The sequence below is a fragment of the Limulus polyphemus genome, unplaced genomic scaffold (genome assembly GCF_000517525.1).
Source record: "Limulus polyphemus unplaced genomic scaffold, Limulus_polyphemus-2.1.2 Scaffold1040, whole genome shotgun sequence".
Lineage (NCBI taxonomy): Eukaryota > Metazoa > Arthropoda > Merostomata > Xiphosura > Limulidae > Limulus > Limulus polyphemus.
This window is the reverse complement of record NW_013666650.1, coordinates 166,213-183,734: the sequence shown is the minus strand read 5'-3', so window position 1 is coordinate 183,734 and position 17,522 is coordinate 166,213. Positions and strand designations below refer to the sequence as shown.

The following is a 17,522-nucleotide window of genomic DNA, read 5'->3' as shown; positions in this document are numbered from 1 at the left end:
TCCCATTAAATAGAAAGCATAAGATGGTTGATAAATTGTCACAGCTAATAAACATTTTGAAATGGCGGTCACGTAATTCAATATTGTAAATCGTCACGCTGCCCGAAGATAGAGTAGAAGTACACGATCGAAGAAGGATCACTGTAGTAAAACTTTTATGTCAGCTTTTAATGAAAGTTGAGACAAGAAGAAGCTCACCTGTTATCTCGTAGTCAGATCAAATCTCGGACTTGGGTTTCTAGTTTGGACACTTGCCAGTAGTCGCCCGGATTTATCAAAAACATTTCATGCCGAGTGTATTTGAGTCTATCGACAGCAGATGAAATCCCGGTCTTGTGTTTCACTAAGTATTGACATTCGTTCAAAATGAAAAATAACATATGAAAGCTTTTATTTATAGCATATAGAGTTAGTAAAGTAATGACATTATCTAAAAATATGGGGTAATATTTAATGTGCAACGTTTAGTGTGTGTGTGTGTGTGTGTGATTAGGCACGTTTTAATTCACCATGATTAAAGCGATCTCTTGCAATGATTTTATATTTATAATTTTGGAAGAGCATTGAGTAATGTTAAATGTGCAACCTTTTTTTTTGTGTGTGCGTGTTGAGGCAAATTTAACTTCATAATGATTAGTGCGATCTCTTGCAATACATTATACCTCGTTAAAGTATTGGCAAGAAACAGCTATGGTTTAAACAAATTCCCCTTGATGTGATGAACAATTGAAGGTTGTTACTAGCTATTGTGTTTATAGTAACTAAGAAATAATGTTTAGATTGTAGTTAATGGGAAAGATGTTAATGTAATAACAATATATATCACAGTAACGGATAAAAATGGGTTTCCAATACCTAAATACATAACGTATTATTCGTATTTAACACTTACTTATTAAATAATTAATCATTAGCATTCGGTTTCTAGTAGTTGATATAAACCAAGTCAACTGTATTTGTTTGTTGTTGTTATCCGCAAAGCTACAGAATGGGCTATCTGTGCTATGCCCACCACGGGTATTGAAACCGGTTTTTATAGTTACAAACCTTCAGACTCACTGCTGTGCCACTGGTAGGCAATTATAGTTTATATTTGTGGCAAAATTCTAGGGCTATCAGCTAAGGCCTCTGATTTTAAACTACTGAACGTAGAGAATGCACCCAATTAGCAGCACCCTACGGCCCACGTAAGGAATAACTTTCACTCTTATAACATGAGATCTAACAAGAGTAGCCCAATAGTTTGCAATGGGTGACGTTAACTACCTGTCTTCCCTCTTGTCTACCGCTTCTAAATAAAGAACGGCAAACTCAGATAACCTCGACGAGAAATCAGTAAGTTAAAGTATAGTAAATAGGTCTTGGCAGTAAATTATTAGTGAATTCCTGAATAATGAAATACCCATATAATTGTTCACACAGATTCAGGTACAAGACATAGTGATGTCATCGTGTTGTTTAATTTCCATGTTGACTTGGTTTGTTTGTCTTAGAGCAAAGCCACACAATGGGCTATCTGCTGTGTCCATCGCGGGGAATCGAACTCCGGATTTTAGCGTTGTAAGTCTTACCGCTGTCCCACCGGGAGACTCCCTGTTGACCAAATGAAGGAATTGAAAAATTACAGCACCTTCTAATCTTCAATGATGAGCACGTGAATAAGTGTATAACATTTTTATTAATTTTGTAATTCATCACTGATGAAAGCAAAATCACACATGAGGTCTCCGAGATATCCTGAGTTATATATATTAACTGCGATTTATACTTAAACACTCTCACCAAACATCACAAACGATCCAAACACTCTCATCCAGAGCTACCAAACGTCACGATATTCATACATCAAGTCTTTCAGTCTTTTAAGACTCTTCCTAAACACTGTTGATAACACAATAGCAGCTCTTGCTGCCCATCACTCAGTTATATTGAAACTGGAAACATATTATTTGTTGTATTGTTTGTTTGTTTAGTTTAATTTCACGCAAAGTTACTCGATGGCTATCTGCATAAGCCGTCCCTAATTTAGAAGTGATAGGCGACTTGCTAGTCAACACTACCCACCGCCAACATTTGGATTACTCTAATAAAATAGTGGGATTGGTCGTTACATTATAACACTCAAACGACTGAAATGGTGAGCATGTTCAGTGATAAGATTCGAACCTGCAACACGCAGATTGCGAGTTGAGTGCCCTAATCACCAAGCCATGCCAGGCTCCGCTTTGTGGTGCTGGAATGTAATAGCTGACAACGTAAAGCTAAATAGTGTAATATAATGTGAAGTACCTTATATATGTTGTAAGGGGGTTGAAGTCTAAATACCGAGAAACTAATTATTGCATTAGAAAAGCTGCCAAAATATGCTCTTTTTTTAAATCTTAGATTATTACATAATTAATACGTAATACTATAAGTTGTTTTGCACAGTTAATGAGCAAGTAAGCTCTTTTCAATAAGCAAGCAAATATTTTTTTGAAGGTAACGAGAATTTGGATAAAATAATCATAGCATTAGTACTTATTATAACCTAAAGCATCCTTACAGGTTTCACGTATGTGAAACAAGAAATTTATATGAATCAGATAATCTATACACGAATCGTTAAACAGAGAAAACAAAACACATTAGTAACACTGTTTGATAAACCCCCTCATAATTAATTTATTCTGGTGTTGCTGAGCAGAGAGTTACAAAAATGATGCTATAAAGATTAATACAACATCTAAGTGTGTACCATTTTTTAGGTTAGTCTTGGGTTTGTTTGTGAATCTGAGGATTTACGGTTCGGGCACGTTAACTACTAAGCCACGCCCGGCTTATACTTTTTTTAGGTTAAAAGTAATTTGCCAGTATACTATTTGTATCTGAGTCAGGTTCTTGTTGGGATGTTCAGTGTTCTTTATAGAGGCGTTTACTTCTCTGCTAGTGTGATAAAAAAACAAGGAAACATATATAAAAAATAAAATAACGTACTGAATAAAACAGCATTCCTTTTTTTGTTGTTGTTGAAGATATGGTGGTATTAGCATTATCAACCAGAACGGCACATTATGTGGATTACGGGCTGAGTCTCAACGTTAGAAACTCCAAGATTCAGCCATAATCGTCACTAACTTAAAACCAGAGGGAGGATAAACAGTCACCAACACTCGCCTCTTACACGGTCACTCTAGTCGAATAGCAGGACTGGCTTTTACAGCTATAACACTCCTTCGGTTAAAAGTGTGGAACATGATGAACAACATATCGCGGCTCGAACCTTGAACTTTTTGATCCGCAGCCTGGGCACACTAACCGCTAAGCTACGTTCAACAATGCTTAAGATGGCAGATTTCTTTTTTAGTAAATGAAAACTATCAAATGTTTATATAAAAATAACTTCAGTACGAATCAAACACATCTCATGATATTCTAAATCAACCAAACAAAGTCTCTAGAAATAGTTAGCTATATAGTTGTGTGCCTAAGGTCAAGATACTTTGAATGGTTATGATTGTATATTCTGCCTTTCAAACACTGCTTTTCATAGCTTCACAATTCCAACTTGAATTTTAACACAAACTTATTCAAGAAAAAAGGAAACAACAAAACATCATAAAAGTTGTATTTTCTGAGAAAGAAAGTGAAAAAAAATAGATTAAGGAGTTAAGCGCGCTTTAATGATATTCGCAACGCTCTATTTATGACGTAATGATACGTCTTAGTATAGTGCATATGTGTTTCCTTTTTTTATCATATTATTTAAACTGATAATGTAGAGAAAAATACTGAGTTATTTAGTCATCGTTTCAATACCCTAAGTTTTTTAGTTTTTTGTTTGTTTGTTGTTAAGGGCAAAGAATTACACAATGGCTACCTGTGCTCTGACCACGGGAATTGAAACTGATTTTTGGCGTGATAAACCCTCAGACTTCTGGCTGAGCCACCTGGAGGTTGATTGTTTAGTAGATGTTTAAAAGATAAATAAGTATTCCAGTAACACTTTAATTCAGGTCTTCAATTATTGGATCCGGTTTTATATTAAATCAGATACAGCTAATTCTAACGCGTAAGTGATCACCAATATTGAAAGCTTAGAGTATAGCTAGAAATTGCCATGTTTTTCATGTGGCACAGAGATGATAAACCCTAACGCCATTTTTGAAAATGATCAAAACTGCATGGACATTTCAACTGAACTTGTAACCTGAGATAAACTATTGAAAAGAAATATGCATAATTAAATAAAATCAAGAAAGATAGATGTGTTATGATGTATATTATACAAGTGTTATGATGTATATTATACAAGTGTTATGATGTATATTATACAAGTGTTATGATGTATATTATACATGCCATAAAGCCAAAATACTCAATATTGAGCAAGAGTTGTAATTAAAGTATATATATATAAATTCGCGCACCAAAGAGTAAAAGGTATAGGTTTTATTTTCATATATTGATTTCTAACGGATGTTGGAAGAGTTCCCATGACAACTGCCAGCCATTATCCTATAAAAACGCTCACTATCCGTGTTTGGTAGTTCAGGGACAATACTACACATATTATTGTTTTCACTCTTACTTTGGAACAATAACAACAACAACAACAACAAAAAAGGAACACGATTTTAAGGATCTTTGATATGCGAGTCTTAACACAAATTTGTAAGTAGTTTCTAATTATAGTTATATTCTGGAAACTCCCATTATGTTTATTAGGACTTAAGTTGTTGTTAGCGACGGAAAAAATAATGTATATATTTTATAGAATTTAACTTATTTTACCAATAACGTGTAGCGTTGACATTAATAATACAGATGATTTGTTCACTAGGTAACAGTGGCCAGGTGGTTAGGGCACTCGACTCGCAATCTGAGGGTCACGAGTTCGAATCCCCGTCACACCAAACATGATCGATCTTTCAGCCATGTGGGCGTTATAAAGTGACAATCAGTCCCACTATTCATTGGTAAAAGAGTAGCCCAAGAGTTGGCGGTGGTTGGTGATGATGACTAGCTGCCTTCCCTCCAGTCTTTCACTGCTAAATTAGGGACGACTAGCGCAAATAGCCCTCGTGTAGCTTTGCGCGAACTTCAACCAAACTATCTTCGACTGAAATAGATATCTTTACAATTTAACTTATCTTTCATCAACAGGATCATTACACAGTTTCACAAGTTTAGAAGTCACTTGAGGTATCTTAATCTTTCTTTAAATAATCATCCTTATATAGCGTTGCAATCTTATTTCTCTTATAAGAATAAATAAGCAGTGGAGAAAGGTCTGGTGAAGCGGAATGCGTTCCAAAGTATTTTACCATTTCCGACAATACGATTAAACTTGTTAACATTCAAACAAGCTACAACTTTGCTAGTGAGTAAGGTTTGCCCTTACATTTCACATCATTGAAAGATAACCATTATAACATATTTGAGCTAGATATTAAAACAAAAAAGTAGCCAGACTAAACTTTTTCTCTTGTGTAGAAGAACAAATCCAAAAACTTTGTGAGATTACAGCTTGAATATTCTAGAACTATTTTTTTTTGGCTAGAATTATAATAAATAATTAGTTAAAAACAACGTTTTATATTTACACAATAAAAACTTTTATTGAAGCCGTACGGCATCCACTTTAAAATCTCTACAAGTACATGTTTCAACGTGATCTACATCATCCTAGGTCAGAAAGTCTATTTTAGTTTCTTTACATTGTTTTTTCAATCTGCGGGTGCCGGGTTCGAATCCTTGTTCCACAAACAATCAGTCCCACTATTCATTGGTAAAAAAGTCGCCAAAGAGTTGGCGGTGGTTGGTGATGACTAGTTGCATTCCCTATAATATTTCACTGCTAAATTAGGGACGAGTAGCGCAAATAGCCCTCGTCTAATTTTGCGCGAACTTCAAAGCCAAACCATTGTTTATAACTATGTTACATGTTCTCTACTTGAACAATAGCATTTGATAAAAGCTGTTTCTTTCTCCTTATTAAATCGAATGTTGGTACCTGGGCATGTTGATGGAAAGTACAAGGACGTGTGTGGAATAAGCAATGAAAGACTGTATTATTTATTATCTAGAAGTAGTGATTAACTTTAATACTTGCGATAGAACTTCGTAATGAAGGGGAAGCTTACCAATTTTGAGTTTTCCAAATATTTCCTGGGATTTGTGCCCTGTCTAATTTCCTTATAACTACGACTTATAAAGACTTAGAATTAATGCGTCCCTTAGGAGCCAAGTGGTGTCTTTACACTACAATTTGTTGAATATTAAAAGTAAGTTCAACCCGGAAACTCCCAAAGAGGATGGTTTTGGGCGTATCTTCTCGAGACATCTTCGAGACAAGTTTTCGTTTGTTCATTGATAAATTTTTAAGTGAAATACAGCATCCTCCAGTCTCCATCCTAGCTAGTACTAAGGTCTACTCGCTGGAAGTAAATTGAGTATACATCAATAAAGCCACATTTCCAGCATCATTAATTAAGCAATTGCCAACCTTTTATGCTTCCGCTATCACCTTTTTATGTTTATTTTCAACTGATATACGAACGATTTCACCTGCGATTCAGTAGGGAAGGTCGAAGCATCACGATAGTCAGCAGTAGGATGAGCAGACAAGAACACTTTGAAAGCAGCTATAGGCATAATATTGTATTCGGCTTGCTGCACAATATCTACCAAGGTGGTTCTAAACGGTTCCTGAATACCTCTGCATGTCATTTGGAGACTTCCATGCTTCTTGTGCTTGGCCATTAAGCTCGTGATGCGCTGACAGATTTCAGTCACCTTACCACTTCACATCACTTTTCGCAGTGGAGAGAAGTGCCTTCTTTTTAGCCAATAAGAATGTCCAAATAATTTCAGTTCAAATTAAGAAAAACCGGATTGGGCAGATTGTTTTTTTTTTTCGACAAAAAATGTCCCCTACTGGCTCGTGAGGGGCCTGTTAAAACAATAAAAACACTATTGAATTGTATGCATTAAATTTTTCAAATATATCAAAGAAAACACAGTAATGTTATTTTAACTTATCATAGCTGTTTATTTACACTATATTTTACGTTGGGCTATCTGCTGTGTCTACCGCGGGGAATCGAACCCCGAATCTTAGTGTTATAAATTCCAAACCTTACCGCTGACCCACAATAATAAATAATCAAGCTCTGATCTATCACAAGCTGGAAAAAAAATTTTATAAAGTTATTTCTCTTTTCAGAAGCAAGTCATCATACAAACCAAACTAGTTTTTGTTTTGTTATTCTTGTGGTATATTCTGTCTAAGAACATCTTTAATTAAAGTAACAACATTGCATTTCAATAAAATGATTTACAAACAGGCCAAGCTTTTCTAGGTAAATTCAAGACTTTAGGAAACGTTCCTTAATAATAGAAGAATAAATATAACCGTTTTCCTCTAAATATAAAACTTCTGATGCGTGATCAGTGAAACTCACTTGGCCTATCACTCAATGTCTAATGAGATTTGTTTTCTATTAAATTAGGCTTTCCTGTCTGGTATGTAGAAAAGTATCACTTTTATTCAAATCACATTTCTCCATAGAGAGTGCACGCAATCTTTTGCGTAACCACAGGAATGGATTTCAGGGCATGCTAAAAAAAATATGACTGTGGGACTTAACTGATTGTTTTGTAATGTAATTCTGGCAAATGTTGATGTTTTGGCCATAAGTCCACTTCAACGGTGAAGACTCGCTCAGTTAGGATCTTCACTAACAAGGTAGTGTTAAAAAAAAGGTCAACATTTTACAGAGTCTAAGATTGTTTTCAGATATTTGCGCAAAGCTACTCCTGGGCTGTCTGTGCTAGCCGTCTTTAATATTGAATTGGTAGACAAAAGGTTTGTTTGTTTGTTATAGATTTCGCGCAAAGCTACACGAGGGCTATCTGCACTAGCCGTCCCTAATTTAGCAGTGTAAGACTAGAGAGAAGGCAGCTAGTCACCACCGCCAACTCTTGGGCTACTCTTTTACCAACGAATAGTGGGATTGACCGTCACATTATAACGCCCTCATGGCTGAAAAGGCGACCATGTTTGGTGTGAGGGGGATTCGAACCCGCGACCCTCAGATTGCGAGTCGAGCGCCCTAACCACCTGGCCATGCCGGGCCGAAAGACAAAAGGAAGGCAGATAGTCAGTAGCACCCTCCGCGAGCTCCTGGACTATTATTTTCTGACTAAATAGCGGGAATGACCCGTCTCTCTTATAACGCCCCCACGGCTTCGAAGTACGGAGCACGATTTTTTATTTTTTTGCTTTTGGAGGTGACGAGACGCGAATACTAGACTTGCAGATCCGTAATCCGGCACGCTAAATACTAGTCCACGTTAGGCCTACATAGTTTGTGGTATCAAAGTGAAACGTCATGACAATTCATCTGTTTCTCTTAGCGATCCTTGTGTCCCCTTTCTCCGGTGGCTCAGCGGTAAGTTTGAGGGCTTATAACGCTAAAGCCCAAGAGTGTAAGAACTGAACAACACTGAACATTATGTCAAGTGTACATAGTTTGTGGTATCAGAGTGAAACGTCAGGACAATCCATCTGTTTTCGTTACTGATCCTTGTACCCCTTTCTCCGCTGGCTCAGTGGTAAGTTAGAGGGCTTATAATGCTAAAAATCGGTTTTCAATATGGCACAGCACGGATAGCCAATTGTGAAGCTTTGCGCTTAACAACAAAGAATGAAACAAACAAAGAAAAGCCATGTTCTATATCTTTACACTAAATATGTCTCTGGTGAACCAGTGTAGTGAACAAGTCTTGATTCTTTGCTTTGTTACAACCGTGGGTGGGAGCTTGTTATAAGCAATACCGAATGCTTCTGTTTTAAATTATCAAAAAATAATTATAACTTGATATTTGATGAGCATCATAACACAGGAATAAGTTTTTCTCTTTCAAATTACTATTATTAAAAAGATTTATAGTTATTTCATAACACTAAATAGTTGTGAATGCGTTGTATATTTTTACCTTTCATGCGAGCGAAAAAAGTGACCAACCAGAGGAGTCGCTAGGCACTGACACATGAACCCGTGCTCCGATTCTATTTGTCAATACGCCGAGTTCCCAGTTGGTATCATAACAAAAAACCATGATCGATATCATACTGAAACGCTGAAAATTCCCGTGCCTATTGGCCAGAGCTCCGAATCTTTTAAGCACCTAGCGACGCCTCTTGTGACCAACATAAAAAATTGTAACGTTTTCTAACCCTACCGTTAACTTTCGACCGTCGTTTGAACCTCTACAAATTTATACTTTGACGTTTGTTTATACATTTGTTGAAAATTTTTCTGCAAGCTTAGTTTCTTAGAGACCTTTTTCAGAGTTTACCAGTGTAAAAGTTATATTATTTAATTCTCCTTTCTTGGTTCTTTCGCAACGTCCCACAGTCCTTAAGTTGTTCCTTAGCCAATCACGTGACAGATTAAAGGCTTAAGACTCTTTTCAGCCTCTCTCTCTGATCAAACAAGGAGCCATGGGTATAGCTAAATAATATGGTGACTGCTCATATGTTTACTTTTGAGTTCGTGCTTCTGTGAATATAACATCTGAGTCTGTTATATGTTTGAAACCAGATCTAAAAGAAAAGTTCTTATATATATTTTCAATGTTATACTTAGTTTTCTTGTTCTTTTATTGTGTGCAGACCACCCGTTTGAACTTATCAGATGTAACCTTGGCAGTAAGCATACACGTCTTACAGTTCTGTTTGGTATTTTACGATTGCATAAAAAAATATAAGGGTAACTTTTAGGCTTACAGTCTGATCAGTACATGACGATTGTTGGGTGTCTTATCATAGACGACATATGTGAAAAACCAATTGATGACGATTATTGGCTGTCTCATTATACAAGACATTAATGAAAAACCAGTAGATGACGATTTTTGGCTGTCTCATTATAGACGACATATATGAAAAACCAGTAGATGACGATTATTGGTTGTCTCATTATAGACGGCATATGTGAAAAACCAGTTGATGACGATTATTGGCTGTCTCATTATAGACGGCATATGTGAAAAAAAGGAATAACTATTAACATATCAATACCTAAATCAGTGTTGAAAATATTATAATATAATCAATCATAAATGCATTCAACTCGCACAGACCACAAGCAAAAAATTATCCCACTTACAAAGTAGCTGAAAAAAGTATAAATTTGGAGGAATATAAATATTGAAATAGTATTACGTAACTATGGATAATCTATAATACAAGCATCATAACCTTCCAACCTCCACCCATAAGATCAAGGTTAAACAAGGATAATAACAAAAATAGGAAACTAAAACTAAATTATACTACTTGTATCTCTTTCTATATATAACAGTACTGCCTGTTATCTGTTGTATGTCCATGTAACTACTTCGAAGTGTGTAGATGGATCTTCACCCAAATTGGTATGGAGGTTCATTAGGTCCATGCGAGGGGTACAGACAAATTTTCAGTTTTGCATTTTGCGGTTTTTATGGGCGTTTTTTACCACTACTTTGCCCACTGTTGATGGATCTTCGCCAAATTTAGAATGAAGGTTTTTTGGGTCCATACGGAGATACACAGAAAAGTGCAGTTTCACATTTTATGTTTTTGAGTTTTTATGGGCATTTTTGCGTTTTTTTTATAATTACATATAAGTGAAGCAACTTTTCATGTCCTAAGACAATATATCATTAAATCATGATTTTACATTACTTTTGTCCAGGGGACGGGTACTCCAGCTAGTAATTCAATAATGTGCAATAAACCAGCCTAATTACCACCCATTTTATATGATGAACATAAGTCAGAATATAAGTTATATGATGAATATAATACTAGCCCAATTACTTTAACATGAAGTTAGTCTTTATTGGCTCGATTGCTTGTATCCAAACATACAAGATAATATTTTTTATTTATCTTATTTGCTGCCTTTTTTACGCTCAACTATTGGCAAAGGATTACTTGGTATAATGGCTAATTGTATACATTGCAATGATAATAAACATAGCTAGTAGCTAGCTGTTATGGGTCATGATGATTTACTGTAGTTATTGACTATTTGACTACATTAGTTCGAGATTTGAAATGTTAAGCTGCAGCTGGAGATTGTCATGGAGATTAATTTGAGAATATAGTGAGCACATATAGTTTTTGTGTAATTAAGCTCTCTCTATATATAATGCATAGCAATGGGCAAATATATGGGTAAACTAAGACACAACCCTCACTAAGCACGTATAAAATTTTAGCAATAAAAAGCAGCCTATTAAAACATATTCGTTTAAAACATCGCTTTAAATACATGTTCGTGTTTTTTAAGGTAGTTATTCTATGACTGTGTGTAATACAATATAATATTATGTGTATTGATTTATTTTACTCTTTCACTTCATACATAATATAGGGGTTGGCTCCCTAAAGACACCGATTGTATAGTGTACAAATCATTGAGTATCTACATGTTACATTCATCTAGTCATCTAGTGTTCATCTATTATTGGCTGGTAATTCCTGTTTCACCCTGTACTCAAGCTTTGTAAAGGAATGCCAAAAAGCTAACTTCAAGAGATAATGATACCATCGTTTACAATAAAATTATGATGTTTTTAGCTTATGTAACACACGGAAGAAACAAATCGACTTTTCAATACCTTTGAAGTATCTTATTTAGTATTCTACAAAAGGTTTGGGTGCAATATACCAAGCGGTTGTAGGCTGGCAAGAGAATAATAATAATAAGAATTACAAACGGACCGTTTTGAGTGGAGTTTCTTTTCCTTGTAAGTCTAACATACGTGTTTTTACGTTTTTACCTGTGCGTTAGCCGTCTATAATTTATAAGTGATAGACTAAAAGGAAAGTTGCCAACTCTTAGGTTATTCTTTTATCCATGAAAAGTGGAATTGACCATCAAACTATAACGCCCCTACGATTGAAAGGGCGGGCATGTTCGATGATGGGATTCGAACCCGTGACCGGCAGATCGCGAGTGTAGCGTCCTAACTACCACGCATGCCAGGCGATTAATAAGAAATAATTAATTGTGATAGTATAATCACAAGATATACAAACACCTACAGTATCTTGTGTTATCACTAGTGAGTTAAGTACTTTACATAACACCTTATAATAATAAAATCATGTTCTTTATTAAACAGCACATATACAGAAATGCAGCAGTTTCTACGTCCCTTTTTCTTATAATCTGGTATGACTCAAGGCTTTTCCTTTATATCTTATATGTTGCTGACATGCCAAACACTAGATACCCAGTTCAACTTTTTCGGTATGCTAATAATACAGCTCTTGTATTCACCAGCCTGGCAATGATCACCCTCAAATTCGAACCAGTGTTGTTTTGGTTATGTTATCATGGTTCTGTATCTAAAATAAGCATGTGTAATTAATGTTTAATTCGAAGTAAAACCAGTATATTTCTAGATACACGGTGTTTAGAAAAAAGACATTAAGAGCAGAAATAGTGTAAAAAAGTAATATAGTGACATCTTAAATGAAAGTTATTAATCGTAGTGGCCTTTAGAGGGCGCTTTCAACTTTTGTTCCATAACTAATTGTAGTAGTGTCAGTAAAGAGGTTAACAGTAGCCTAAATAACGATATTATTGCACCCTATGAATAACTAAAATTAACTCTCTTGTTGTATGATAGTGTCAGTAAAGAGGTTAACAGTAGCCTAAATAACGATATCATTGCACCCTATGAATAACTAAAATTAACTCTCTTGTTGTATGATAGTGTCAAGAATTTCGTTGACGTAACTGTAAATAAACTATGACTTCACCATATAGACCAAAGAATATTTAAGCTTACCTCTCGATGAATTACAAGGTAGTAGCAGCTTCTTGTGGATACTGTAGGTTACTCGCATAAAATGAGTCAGACAACAGTTACATGGCCATGGAACATTCTTCATGTCATCCATCACAATTATTACATTTATGTTCAGTGTATAATGTTCAGCAATGTATAATATTTAAGCTTACCTCTCGATGAATTACAAGGTAGTAGCAGCTTCTTGTGGATACTGTATATTACTCACATAAAAGGAGGCAGACAACAGTTACATGGCCATGGAACATTCTTCATGTCATCCATCACAATTATTACATTTATGTTCAGTGTATAATGTTCAGCACTAAACAAGAAGACTCCTGACACCAATGACATAAAAATTAGATCCTAAAGAGGATATAACTCTGTCACACAATGTCATTTATGAGTTACATATCATGTGAGGAAGTATAGGCTTCTTTTTACTATATGCCATTTCGATCTAATTGTGTGAAAATCGCTCTGTTTTTGTTTTTTTTTCACTTAGTGATCTTGGTCAAATAACTGTAATTGAAAAATGTTAGTTTATTTAGCGACTGATGGGTATTCAATAAAGTGAAATCAAAATGTGCAAAAACCTTATACACAAGTGACTTTATTTGTGTTTTTATGAATTGCAAATAAATCATTTTATTCTTTTCTAACAAGCAACCACTTAGCCGAATTTTATCAAAATTGTGCACATTTGGGAATCAAGATTAAATACAAAGGAATTAGTTTTGTAAATATCCAAAAAGGCATAATGTTGATAATGATATAATAAATCATAATGTTGATAATGATATAATGACATAATAGGTCATAATGTTGATAATGATATAATAACATAATAGGCCATAATGTTAATAATGATATAAATGCAAAAATATCGATAGCAACAAATCTTGATGTAGGAAATATATCACAGACATTTGGTTAGCTAAACACAGTACAGCTTCTTATTGTTGATTTTGGTATATGAAAGATGCTTCTCACATCATGACAAGCTGTTCAGATCTTTTAATAAATATTATTTCTAGAAGCTTTCAGTCCTGTGGTTTTTTGAGAGTCAACCAAGAATTTAACAAACAGTTGAGAAACATTTCTAACCTTTCAAAAAATATCTGTGTAATTTTTTTATTGCATGTCCCAGGCCACAAAACCAATAACTTGCAAAAATAAAATTTATTGAACACCTGCACATACATCATAGCATTATCAATAAAGTATACACTAGTCACTACAAACAGCAATGCAATTAGTGCAGGGTAGGAATTGACCCATTCCTTGTATATCACTGAGGTTTACAGTTTCCTGATTTCAAGACTAATTTTAATGTTACACATACATTTCATGATAAAGAAACCTACAGTTTAAAGTAGCATCAGGTCAGAATGTATTGTAATTTTTTCATGATGTTTAACATTTCAACTGTCACAGTACAATGAGACAAACACAAGATGCAGAGATCCTATGAAATGAAATAAAAATTAATAATATTAATAATAGCAATGGATAATAATCCAATAATCTTTCTACATTTATGCACTTTATACCCACTGGTATGCATCAAGTAGGCCCCCTGGTGGGACAGCGGTAAGTCTTCGAACTTACAACGCTAAAACCAGGGGTTCGGTGGACACAGCAGATAGCCTGATGTGGCTTTGCTATAAAACACACACACATGCATCAAGTAAAAGAAAGACTGTATCGACATTCACTAATATTAGTAAACTTTTTCCAAAGATTATTCTATCATAATTTCCTTTTTTTAACATAACATATTGGCCTTTTGTATACTTTGTACCTCCATAAGCTACACCGTATGAAGACAATAGTGTTCTTAGGCTGAAAATTATACCCTTTTGTAGCCCTCTGAATTTTTTTAAAAATACAAACTGGAGTGAAATTCAACCCCTCTTTCATCCTTGATGCAAATGAGTAAGAAATCCCCGAGGCATAAATAAGCCTGAGAAAGCTGATTTCTTTCTGATAACGTATGGCACCGGTTTTCTTTTCTTATATTTTAACTCTATCACAGCGTTTGAAGTAGGCATGCTTGTGAACAATAGAATCCAGATAATACAACAGGTAGCATGGGCGCCCGCATAAAAAAATTATGGGGGGTCAAGTCGCTCAAGTTTGAAAAAAAAATTATGAAATCGAAATAGTTTTCCTCTATGGAAGACTGGAAGTCGCCATTTTTCTGGCTCGGGCTGAATAAATATAAAACTATGATTCGATTAAAATATCTTCTAAATTACTGTGTCAACGAGAAATAAAAAGAACTTAGATACTTATCGTACCATTATTAATACCCCCTGTAATTACAAATATCTTATGATTTTCCCATAACATAGAATAATAATTTTACATATCTAGTAATTTTTTGTCTTTTTGAAAATCCAGGGGAGGGGTCAAGTGAGCCCCCTTGCCCCTTCCTGCGGGCGCCCATTGTAGCAAATATGTTCTTTGATCAATATATGAAAGTAAGCAGCTTGGCCAATAGACGGTTTTGTTGCAAATATTGTCTACACAAAATAGCCGCCCAGCATGGCCAGGTGGTTAGGGCGCTCGACTCGCAATCTGCAGGTTCGAATCCCCGTTACACCAAACATGCTCGCCCTTTCAGCCGTGGGGCGTTATAATGTGGCGGTAAATCCCACTATTCGTTGGTAAAAGAGTAGCCCAAGAGTTGGCGGTGGGTGGTGATGACTAGCTGCCTTCCCTCTAGTCTTACACTGCTAAATTAGGAACGGCTAGCGCAGATAGCCCTCGTGTAGCTTTGCGCGAAATTCAAAACAAAACAAACAATCTAAGACCGTGATAAAAAACGTGTCAACCTTCTTATCTCCTTACCTATCGAAATGTTTATAGTCTAAAAACATGACAACATTCTTGCCTCATTTCTTACCTGAATACTTATAGTTTAAAAACGCGACAACCTTCTTGTTTCCTTATCTATCTGAATGTTTATGGTATAAAAACGCGACAACCTTGTTTTCTCCTTACCTATCTGAGTGCTTATGGTCTAAAAATGTGGCAACCTTATTGTCTCCTTACTCATCTGAGTGCTTATGGTCTAAAAATGTGGCAACCTTATTGTCTCCTTACTCATCTGAATGCTTATGGTCTAAAAACGTGGCAACCTTCTTGTCTCATTACCTATTTAAATACTTACAATTTAAAACCCTGCAACTTTGTCATATTATTGTCATCTAAATGTGTTGTTCTCTATTTAATTGTTATGTCAAAATCGTTCACACGAAGTGCTAAAAATCATCCCTATATATCTGTTAAACAACAAAAATTGAAGGGTTTCCATGACAAAAAAGAAACATGTAGATTATCATGCAATAAAAATAACCATTAAAAAGTTTACTGAAATAAAACAGAATGAATACATCTAAATAGAAAAGTGTATTTCTAGGTAAAACTAAGATAAATTGTAGGGTGGGGTAAGTCAAGGCCAACATAAAAGACATGAGTAAAAGATAACAGACACATGGGAGGCAAGTAGAAAAGAATATCTAACAAAATTTCAGCTCATCAAGACAACAGTGAAAAACAAGTGTTAACAAAACTTGCAGACACCACGCTAACATGCAGAGATGGTACTTATGGAATGATACCCTGGTTCTCTTTGCTGTTTTTTCTATCCGTTCAATTATATATGTATGAAAGCAAAACAACAACAGAAAGCCGTGACTCCAGAGTAGCATCAACAGACCAAACATATCAGGGTCTCTGACAGGAGCACCGCCCCTGAAATGTCTTTGCTTCCCAAGCTAACGCCGTATATCAATATAACTTTAGATTTTGTCCAATTATATGACTCATTGCCCCCACCCAGTCGCTGCAGCATCTAAGTCCCAAATTAAAATATTTTAAGAGCGAGAATTAAAATGGTATGATAATTAAACTCAATTAAGCCTACGAATTTTTGAAAAAAAAATAAAAAGTGGTTTTGACGAAATCGGCAGATGGCGATACGTACAAATATGAATTCTAGCTTTATTCAGAATGAAACAATTAAATGGACAGGTTGTCTTGTTAGTCAACAACAAACCAAATACAAAATAAACAAAATATATCATAAAATGTTTTATTAATGCAGTTAACATAAAAACAAAACAATACAATACAAAACAAAAAAACATCTCACAGAATAAAACAACAACAATGCGTAGGTCATTACACTTTTATAGAACTAAATCACTCTAGGCCAAGCTTTGTAAAAGTCGTGTATAGACATGATTTGGGGATGGGCGTGGTGGTGACGAAACACTCGAGTCTAGTGCTATGGTAGAGGTAGAGTAAAGCCTCTTACCATAACATACACTAAAAATAATATATCTTTACATTAAAACCGCTGTACCGCTTACCATTAAACTTGCCTTGTGGCATTGTAAAAATATATGGCTTTATTACAATTAATTTAGGAAATATGTACAACTAAGAAAGAATTACTTAATATGGCGTTTGTTAAAACAGTTTTACCCAGAGTTTACATTGTAATCAATTGCTGCTCGTTGCCTGAATGTTGAAAGACTAAAAGTCTTTGTGTTCACTATAAACAGATATAAATAACTTTCTGAAAGAAAGTTTTTTTTATTTTATTTATTATTGTTCCAAGAGCGGTATTGGTTATTATGAAACAAAAATCTATATAAATATAATAGTACTGT

The 17,522-nt window shown here is 35.0% G+C and overlaps 1 protein-coding gene across 1 annotated transcript in view; it reads right to left on the bottom strand.

Annotated features, from left to right (window-relative positions):
- Nucleotides 1–282: 282 nt before the first annotated feature.
- Nucleotides 283–17,522, bottom strand: part of LOC111086358 — a 69,356-nt gene continuing 52,116 nt past the window's right edge. The window contains exon 6 of the mRNA XM_022388907.1: nucleotides 283–343. The gene's annotated coding sequence lies outside the window, so the exon portion shown is untranslated. The remainder of the gene's footprint in view (nucleotides 344–17,522) is intronic.